This window comes from Ixodes scapularis, unplaced genomic scaffold, assembly GCF_016920785.2.
Source record: "Ixodes scapularis isolate PalLabHiFi unplaced genomic scaffold, ASM1692078v2 ptg001158l_1___fragment_1__unscaffolded, whole genome shotgun sequence".
Taxonomy (NCBI): Eukaryota; Metazoa; Arthropoda; class Arachnida; order Ixodida; family Ixodidae; genus Ixodes; species Ixodes scapularis.
In genome coordinates, this window is record NW_024610106.1 from 1,324,310 (window position 1) to 1,334,925 (window position 10,616).

The 10,616-nt window shown below is 46.0% G+C and overlaps 1 long non-coding RNA gene across 2 annotated transcripts; it reads right to left on the bottom strand.

Annotated features, from left to right (window-relative positions):
* Positions 1–225: 225 nt before the first annotated feature.
* LOC120847885 lies at positions 226–9,998 on the bottom strand. Of its 2 annotated transcripts, none has more exons than XR_006077209.1 (3): positions 9,886–9,998; positions 3,446–3,717; positions 226–285 (listed from the first exon to the last, which is right to left on the bottom strand). It is a non-coding gene; the product is annotated as an uncharacterized LOC120847885 (long non-coding RNA). The 2 variants fall into 2 exon arrangements; XR_006077208.1 differs by lacking the exon at positions 9,886–9,998 and adding an exon at positions 4,393–4,540.
* Between the last annotated feature and the right edge of the window lie 618 nt (positions 9,999–10,616).

Below are 10,616 nucleotides of genomic sequence, written 5' to 3' on the forward strand. Positions count from 1 at the left end.
GATGTTGTTTGGTCTAGCCACAGTTTACAAAATGGCCGCTGCAGCAAGAACAGCGGGACTGCGACTGCTCGCTTTTAACAATTCTGCAAAGCGGACACCTATGGCAGTTTTTCAACTGAGATGTTCATGTAACGGTGGTGTAACCCGTGCCAAAAATGAAATGGAGCATAGAGACCCACTTTATTCGGCTGGCGGATGGAGATTCTGCACACCGACGAGCTGAAGCACTAGCGAAGTCAGTGCGGACGACTGGTGCGCACTTGCTGCTGCTTGTCCCTCTACAGCCTGCAGGAAAAGGGGAGCGCATTATGCACAAAATGCAAACTGTTACGCAACACATTAGTAAAGTTAAAAGCACGCCAGAGGTTTTCAGACGCGTTGCAAGCAATACAATAGGAAACTTTTGCCAAACAACTTTTCACCTTGGTAAGCTCTGTGCAGTCATGTTGCAGAGCAGTTTTCACCATTCACCTTATTAGATTACTCGTAGACAACGAGTTACTGGCATTTTAGGTGCTCCTAAAGCACAGAAGAAAAGAGAATGGCTGTGTTAACGAAAGAAGTCGAGAAGTCTGATCAAAGGCGTATGTGGGGCGAGTAAATCCACCCTTACTCTGTTCTCTTTCCCCTTTGGAGCTGCCTTGGTGGCGTCCTTGCCTGCGCTTGCGAATGATGCATTTTAGTTACACTGACGGCAGAGTTGCCGCGTGACAAGTCCTTCAGTAACGAGGCCAGTTTCCTATAATTACACGAACACACGCTGGTGGCGGAATATTATTTATTTGTTTCTTTAGTTACTTAGAATTACCCTCAAGGCCCCGAAGGGCATTACAGAGGGGAGTGCATGGTTAGTACAGTTCTGATTTTAGCGTTATCGGTGATGGTGACAATATCATCTGGAAGGCCATTCCAGTCTACAATAGCTTCTGGTAGAAGGGAATGTTGAAATGGTCTTGGGAAGGGTAATCTTGCACGAATGATCGAGTCTTGCAGAGATATAGCTGGGCTGGCTGAGGAGAGACTGTCGTAATGGTTCCGAATAGTACATTTTATGGAAAGGCAAAGACGGGAAATTCTGCGACGAACGGAAAGATCAGGAAGAGCTAATTGACATTTCATTGCAGTGACACAAGAAAAGCGAGACTAATTAGAAAAAATAAATCGAGCAGCACGATTCTGGACAGATTCGATTTGCGTTAGTTAAAAAAAGACTGATGTGGGTGCCAGATAGCTGAAGCATACTCTAGTTTAGGGCGAACAAGCATGGCGTAAAGGAGACGTTTAAGGATAGAAAAGGCAGAGTTGAAATTGCGACAAACAAAACCGAGTGAGCGGTTTGAGGATGATATTGTCTCGTCGACATGAACATTCCTGGATATATTAGTGGTTAAACGAACGCCTAGATATTTTTACTGTGTAGCAGTCAGAATGGTAGTGCCATTGAATGTTAACGAGTTTAAGGGCTGGAAGCAAGAATGTGTAAAGCAAAGGTGTGTGCATTTGCTAATGTTGAGACACATCTGCCATGTGTGACACACTGCTTCAAGAGCTTTTTTATATAACTTGCGATTCAAATAAAATGAAATTTACATGGCTTATTTGGCATTACAATCGGACTACAAATATGTACTTTGTTTTGAGGTAACCTAATTAGATTTATTAATATTAAAAATTTAATTTGCAATGATTATGGAAAGGATTAACGCAAATTAAAATACTGAGCTCAGAAAATAAACATAGATCAGTGAACTGAGAGGTATGTGCAATCCAATAAGGTATAAATGAAAGCTCTAGGATGATTTATAAATTACTTATGACACTTTTGAACCTTCCAGTTTCAAAATCATTTTTTGCCGGATGCCTAAAAGGCACCCACAAAAAGCCTGACAGCCTATTTAATATATTTGTAGCCCTCATTCAATATGTCGAAAATCCTTCAGGACAAGATGATAAGTGCTTGCCAAACTTCAAAAAACACATTTTTAAAAATGTGTTTTCTTAGTAAAATTTTGCTTCAAAGAGCAGTATCTCCCCTTAAATGCCGTTCTGGAGTGCAACATGGTCATATGGGTTTTTTATTAGTCTATAAACAGCACAGGTCATCAGTGAAAAGATGAACAGAGGATGAGATGTGAAGAGGGAGATCATTAATGTAGATTAAAAAGAGCAAAGGCCCAAGCACAATTTCCTGTGGAACACCGGAAGAAACGGGAGAGAAAGAGGAGGATGTGCTGTTAGTGAAAACGAATTGAGAGCGATGAATAAGGAATGATTCAATCCACTTAGGAACATGAGGATCTAGTTTTAGGAAAGAAAGTTTAAGAAGAATGCGATTGTCCGGGACTTTAGCAAAAACTTTGGCGAAATTAAGCAAAACAGCGTCAGTAGGAAAGCCGGTGTCAAGATTTTTAAACAAATCGTTAGTTATAATAAGTAGTTGGGTCCCAATAGAAAGGCGTTTCCAGAGGCCATGCTGCACATTGGTGAAGAAATTGCAGGAATCCAGGAAGTTAATCAGGTGCCTGTAAATGACATGCTCGAGGATCTTGTAGAGGCAGGTGAGTGATATTGGCCTACTTACTAATTTTCCGGTAAGAGGGCAACACCCCTGTGTCCACGGACTGCTCAAATATCTTTGAGGTAAAGACCGGATGAAAATTTAGTGTTAGTGAGAGCCTTCGTAATGATTTCCTCTATGCCACATGATGGAGATATTTTGAGGGTTTCTATACCGCTGAAAACACCCTGAATGTTTATAACAATTGAATCCATTGGAAAATCATTCTCTATAACAGGAGAAATTCCAGTAATGGGTGTAGAAATAGTGAAAGCATCAGAAAACGCACTATTTAAATATTCACACATTCACTATTCAATATGTTATTACAAGAGCTATTCACTAGATTAATTTCAGAGTACAAATCTCCAAAATTTGCGAGGGTTGTTTATTAACATATTAGGTAGAGTTTGCAGAAAGAATGTCTGCTTAGAGTTATCAGAAAGAATGTGTGCTAACACCCCTTTAACATAGTTTTTTATTCGGAAGAGCAAGTGGCAAGCTTAGGCCAAGTATTTCCTTTTTTAGCGCTCCTGAAACATCTTTTCTTTTTATGAGATAAACGATGAAGTGGATTATTGAACCACGGTTTAGACGTAGTAGTTCGGATTGTCGAGCACAGTATGGTAATTTTCAATAAGTTGAAAAACTTTTGTCTCAAGGCTTGCCAAGTTTCATTAGCATTATGGCACTGGAAGGTTTCATTGAAATAAACAAAATAAAGCCTTCGCTGTTGGACACTTCAAATACACATACAAATCATATCTGGTTTCAGTTTGAGTCTAAGAACACTGCCTTCTAACTTAACTGGCTAAAGTAGGGTTGACCAAAATCAGCCTAAGAACAATAATTGGGAGTGCACTACACTACAGTTCTCTTAACACCTACGCTTGCAAGTCGACGGAGTGCATCGACTGCCTCTCTCTGCACGAGCAGCATTTCCTGCTGAACTGCCAGCTGCTGCTGCTGGGTGGCCAGCAGACCCTGCTGTGTGGCCAGCAGTTCTCGCTGGACAGCCAGCTGGTCCTGCCGAATGGACAGCAGATCCCGTGCCGTATCAACTCCAGACCGTTCGTACCATTCGGTGGTAGGGGGCATGCCACTTGCGCAGGACGTTCCTCCTCTCCTCCCTTTGCCATGTCGCCTTCAGCCACAGACCCCTGCATAATATAATTCAACTATGTAACACGCCACAACGCTATACAGCCCTTCTAGTTATACCTGTGTCTAATAGTGTGCACCCTAAACTCAATATTATTTTTTTTTCGAATGTCACGGATTTATTGTCTCCGAGTGGGTCTAGAAATGTGCTGCAGCCCCGATATCCAAGCTTTCGTGGAAAACACCACGAGGCAATACATTCGCACCACATTGTTTTGTACATTAGTGTTCAATAAGGTAAAAAGCAACATGGTGTCTGCTCATGATCCAAGAGATTCACGGTACTTATCGAAGCTGCTGCTGCAGCCGTGAAGTCCCACAGCGGCGCGTCCACTGTCGGGGGCGCACGCCCGCCCCCTCGAGAGAAATCCGTCCCCACAAAAAATAATAATTTTTCTTGCTCCGCGTTTAGGGACGGCCCATCACTCGCGCCTCCACCGGCATACCTGCCAACCTGTGGACATTAAAATTCGTAAAACTCACGCAATTGCGGGGGGGGGGGGGGGGGGGGGGGGCTGTTTCGCAAGGTGGCAAGGCTTAATGTCAGCCTTGTCACCGTGCAAAACGCTTACGTTACACGTGCACGTGCTACAGAATCCAAACTTCTCTCCTTTTTGGACGGCACAAAGCACTGGAATTCCGACGTGTAGGACTTCAAGAACACCTGAAAGTACCTCTTTTTAGGTTTGGAATTTGCCATTGCACCGCGAAGCCACCGCAACCAGAGGAATGCTATGATTACACGTGTAACAAACACAGACGCTGCACTTCTCGCCTCGAAACTGGCCGAAACAGAGGCCCAACCACGTCTGAACACGCCAAACCAACATGCGCCGCCAAACACACAAACAAAGGCTTTGGGCTTTGGATTGATTTTGGATATGTGGCCCCCGGATAGACGGATAGTAAAAACCACAACGCTGCCGTGGACGGCACCTGTCGCCCTCTTGTGGCAGTGTGAGGTACCGCCAGCAACGGTTTTACGAAAAAAATGTTAAAAAAAATAGAAATGAAAAAAGTATCTTTTTTTCGTAAAATTTGAAGCAAGATTCGTAAAATCGTAGAATTAGTCCCAATTCATACATTTTACAAAAAATTCGGAAGAGTTGGCAGGTTTGCACCGGTCTTCTGTTAGGGACACGAGACTCTCAGGTCGCAAGCCCACGTCTGGCATGCACGTGAGTTCCAGAAAGTTATTCTTTATGGCCGAAGGGCATTTAACTCTCAAACTATTACGCCCCATAGTGTATCTCGCTCCTCCTTGGTAACAAAGCTCTCTGTAGCAGTCCCCGAGAAAACTCGACTTTCACCGAGAAAGTCCAGGAGAAGCGCAAACTGTCGTGCCGAGACGTAGCGACCTAGCTTGCGCTTCTTAGCGTTGTCGGCCACAACTGTCTTCGCAACGTAAAGGGTTGTAGTTAACGTTGATTGTATTGCCGCGCGCAGGGTCACGGACTTCTAGTACTTTCTCGTTTATTCTTGCTCCGGACCTAACTTCTGTCGTTTATCCCTGCTTATGTTGTTCTAGAAAGTGCGTGTACATTCTCGCCGCGAGCGCGCTACGCTCGAACCTTCTCCGCCGAATCTTCGAGATAGTGACTCACTCTAGATAAGACGCCGCTCGCGACCTTGTCGAGTCAGTCTCGCCTCTGCGCTCGATCCTGCGGTTTCGCCGATATCGACGCCCGCGACGCTCTGCTGTTTTCTTTTGTACCCTTTTATTTTTGGCACAAGTTCGCCACATTAAACGTTTATTTCTTCTTGTTCATTTTCTGTTTTCTTTTGGTCACCACCCGTGACAGTATTCATTATTTCAGTACATTAGGTACTAATTCATGCAACCAGATTTCAGGAATATATTTTTTTAATTTTGTCTCATGCTATTCATTTTGCCAACTTAAAAATAATATTTTTACTGTTATACTCACCGCGGTGTTTTGAGATTCTTAGTGGGGACACTTTAAGGGAAAAATCCCGATAGAGTTTCAACTCAGTCGTGCGTGTTGACCGACGCCACAATGGAGTTGGTTCGCCGGTGGAGTTTGCCAAAGATGGAGATGAAGCTGCTCCCATTGGCAATCCCACGAAGGAGATTCACCACTGCTTCTTTCAGCATAGACAGACGGGCGATGAGGTCAGAGGGGATGCACCTACCGAAGAAGCTGCATCACAGAGGCTAGCCTCACCACGTCATGTCATGGCCCTGCTCTTTTCAGCATGTTATTTATTATATTGCGCCAGAAAGCCAGCGACATCAGTACCTGGGCTAGTTGGTGCCACTGATCTCTGTTGTAGTAAGCTGGATCACGGATCGAGGCTCGTCTTAATAGGGAGGAGTGGTGCCACCAGCGCCCATCACTTGACATTGGCTAATGCATAAAACTCTATGGGAAAGACAAAGAAAAGTGACGTTCCCCCGCTCGTAAACTGTTGTCGTCACTGAATCTTTTGGCTGCTGTCGGGAAGCCTGTCAAATAGCTAGTGCACAAACATTAAATCTGACAACCCTCGCGGTTGTTATATAGAAATGTTTTGTTGTCGAGAGTGACTCTACTGGGCAAAAAATGTAGAGCAGCTCACTGAGAAGAGAGTTACCTAGAGGTACCTCGGAGTCGGTGGCGGTTTCAATGAGTCGGGTTTAGCAGGTGACAAGCTTGAAGGCTCTGCTATGATTTCGCTCACTCCCGGAAAGACGCTGCCAATATGGAACTTTGTTGACGTTCAGCAACTTCTGGGCTCCCCCACGACGGCATTATTGACAGCAAGTTTATTTGTTCACTCCACCACGAGAGCAAGCTTGCCAGATCAGCCATGGGTGCTATAGCACAATATTTTAATGGGCATTCGAATGCTTGAGAAATCGCAATTCAACCTCCAAACACACAATAAAATTATTGCAGCACATCGTAAAATACATGCCTTCGAACACTGTGTAGAAGCTTTAATTTCCTTCTTTTGTGTGTTTCTCCCATAGACTTGCGTGTATACACGACTTGCATTGACGTCACATCAGCCACCATTGCTGCGGACCATGCCCCAGTGCCCGTACCTTCCGGAGCACACATTTAGGACCAATGAATTTCTTCCTCTCGGAGAACTTTGCGGAGAAGACCAGATTCGATGCTGCCAAAATGTATGTTCCAGAGGGTACGGGCACAGGAATGGTATGGAGCCATATGACGTCCCGTGCAAGGCACGTATTGCTTGGTGCCAAGCAATGGCTGCCGGTGGCGCCACCGACAGACTTCCGATTTCAATCCAGCCTACTACAATAGAGACCAGTGGTTGGTCCACGCTTCAAGAAAATTGGTCTATGCGTAGGTTTACTCAGCTGCACAAATTTCCGTAGAACTATGGCAGCAGTTGAAGAAACGTTTAGGGTTCCTGCCACATGACAATGTTGGATGCGCAAGAAGCAAATGCCCGTGGCTCAGAGTCCGGTAGAGGCAAATGTGCAGCCCTCCCCGTCGCAACCTCCGAGGCGGAGTTGCGGAATTGCACACAACTGCTTTTAACACTTCGACAAGTCGCGCGAGCGAGTTGCGTGAACTGCTCGTGCCGCAGAGCACGTGAGCTCGGCAGCTGTCCAGAGTGATGAGCGAAGATTGTGGAATCAGGGCTGCCGAAGCGGCATGTACAGCCGTTACGATCAGACAGGAGCACGTCGCTTTGAAGAAAGCAGGCCAGCAGATAAGAAAGGACGTGGTTGCACACTGCACAGTTCTGACGTCACCCGTGATAAAGTTTTCGTGTCATCGACCTCCAGACCAAGCGGGCAGAGCTATACGTAGAAACCATGGTGTAATACGCCACGTCCTGTCCAGTTCTCCCTTCTTTTTCGTCTCTGTTGTTTTTGTGTTTTACATCATGATGCAAAACCAACTAGCCCAACTAGCCATCCTTATACACCTTTCCAAAAAACACTCAACCCCAGGGGCAACAAACTGTTTTCGAGCCCAGTCACTGAGTTTGAGGCTAGACTCTCACCAGCGTCCCTCCTAACCCTAACCGAGTGGACTGTGATGTCAATAGGCGCAGCCTGTGTAGGCGCAGTTTCAAACACTGCTGGCGTATAAATTATCGTCGTTTCCCGCTATATTTTGTGTTTCATGCTACATGTATTTTCCCGAGGACATTGAGAAAGAATTGTCCCACATTTAAAAAAAAAAAAAAAAAACTAAACTATTTTTGTTGGGTACGCGCGCGACAGAACGAGTTCGATTGGAATGTATAGTTCTAGTTGTTTGTGTTTATTTCTTACGATAAGCTTTGACGGCGCCGCAGGATTCACCGCATGTGAAACGACAAAGCGCTTTGCTGTCAAAAATAAATTGCAACAGAAGAGGGCCGCAAGGCATGCATTTTTCATGCTCACAAATAACGTGTTTACCGATGGACAGGACACGGACATACAATTGAGGAAGTGGTAACATTCAAACAATATATCGTACGTACCACACGATGCAGCGTTATCCGAAAAGAATTTATTTGAGAAAGATCTCAAATATCACAGTCACAGTCGACGACAGTCACATCTTGATGATCGGACGGAATCAGAGATGACTTCGTCTCGGGGCCCGTTTTGGGAAGAGCTACCTTTTCTCATAACCGCACCAAAGCAAAGAAACAAACGCGACTGACCCGTTTCTCACCCCAACCCGGACAGCTATATTTGGAGACGACTGAGGATTCTACGCGGATTATCTCTGGGAGGGGGAAGAACAATGTTTGCAAAATCGCGTCGAGGGTCGTTCGACGTCCTTCACCTCCTTCCTTTCCCGTGAATGTCGAGCAGAAAAGCTTGAATGGCAGGTACTTACCAGCCTTATTTATCACAGTGGAAGATAACACAAAAACGGTACGCAGCACGCATAAAAAAAATTAAGTGGAAACTTTCAAGAGGGGCGAGAAAACATTGAATGCAAAACCGCAAAAACATAGGTAGAGAACCACGCCGAGCGGGTCTTCACAGTCCCAGAGGGTGGCAGAAAATTTCTAGCTGATAGAGGGCGCGAGAGTCGCACCAGCCGCATCAGCATCAGCAACATGGCAGTGGCCTAGGAGCGTTTTTTGGAAAGGTGTATACATAGAAAGAGTTTGGCCATTCATTGGAAAGTATAGGAAGCAAATGAAGAGGCGCCATTGGCCGAAAGCGGGCTGGGCGTGTCCCAGGGCGTCTTCACAGATTTGAATGTGGCCAGCCAGAAGCCGCAAATAATACCCTGGCAGTGGTCGCGAGAAACAAAATTAATAAGTGCGTCGGACTAACCCTTGGCGAGTGAAAACATGATGCATGTGATTGTACTATCACGGTCATACAAAATCAATATCTAGGAGAACGGTCGACATGATCCGTATGCCAGGCGTCTGAGCCACGTCCGAGCGGTCAGACTCTGTCCGAGCAAAACGGAGTTCGAGCGGGACATTCGATTCTTACACCTTTTTGCACGATCATAATCGAAGCATCACGTAGACTATATTTTCAGCCATAAACAGTTACTCTATTAAACTCTTTGGCACAGGTTAAAATTTTTCGCGCTAACACTGCTAGGCGATTATTTGCGGCTTCTGGTTGGCGTGTCAAGCCTTCTATCTGCGTCTCGTACACGCCCTGGCTCTGCCCGCTTCTCCTATTGACCAAAGTCTCGACGACAGCGCTACCAAGGTCGCACGAACGGAAGAGGCCGGCTCTCCGAAGCGCGGCTGCTCGTGGCTTCGTTTGGCTTCGCACGAAACCGAGTGCGAATGAAACGCAAGACATTCTTCTCGCGGCAAGTGCGTGGTTAGAGTGCTGCGGAAGCCACGCTAACGTCGATTGTCCGGTAGATCAGCGCCTTATCACGGCGTGAAACAGCAGGTCAGCGAGGCTAGCATGTGCCTTCTGCCACACGTGAGTAGACCCACTGACCTGCTGTTTCACGCCGCGATAAAGCGCTGATCCACGGGACAATCGACGTTCGCGCGATATCGTTGGAAAATCTGGAGGCTGTGCCACAAAACAGCTGACGCCGTGTTTAAAACCTATGGGAGCACAATAGTGGAAGTCGCCCTTGTGCAAGATGAAACAAAATACAGCGGCTATTTACGGCATACAGCACACGCTGTCAGGATGTCACGACAAAGAATTTCGGCCCAATGGCTGGGGGAGCCAGTTTTTCGGTGCCTACCTTGTGATGTGAAAGTGTCGCCCTTCGGCCAGTCTTGTCTCGGAGTCGGGGTGTGTCGTAAAGCTGGTGTCTACGACGTGGAACTAGAAGGCCTATGAACTGTGCGAGTAGAATGTCGCACGACTGCGCAGGAACAATACAAAATAACTGCGACCGCGAAATGCGAAGCATGGTGCGAAGCGTCGATTGCCGCGGGCACGGCGAAAGACAGCCAGACAGCTACGACACTGGATTGGATTGAAAGCCGCAAGTCTGGTGTTTCACAACAAACCGTTGCTAGGGGTGTTGCTAAGGGCGAATACACCATCGTTCAAAAATTCGACGTAGAACATAAACGTCTAAAAAAAAATACACTACTTTTATAAAATTCCAGCATGCAGCAGTCCGCATTTCGCACCCATGGAACTAGTTAGCCAGGGAAGATTGTGGCATGGTTTCGGTTTCGATTGACAGGTTGACAAGAGTTCATACGCAGAGCAGGCCGTCTACATCACCATGACTCTTGTGACTTGGCAGCGGGTCAGGTGCCCCAACCAAGGGGCTGGCTGGCATCCTGACAGGAGCTGCGAGAGTTTCACAAAACAGCGTTCCTGCAATTATTAAAATAAACAAATGTTACGTGCGTGCTTGACCCAACATATGAGAAACCTAGGAGAGCTGTGAGTATTCAAATATCTATCTCCTAATGCCAAGCACAAATGTCTTGCATGAACCATGTGCAAAACTTTCAT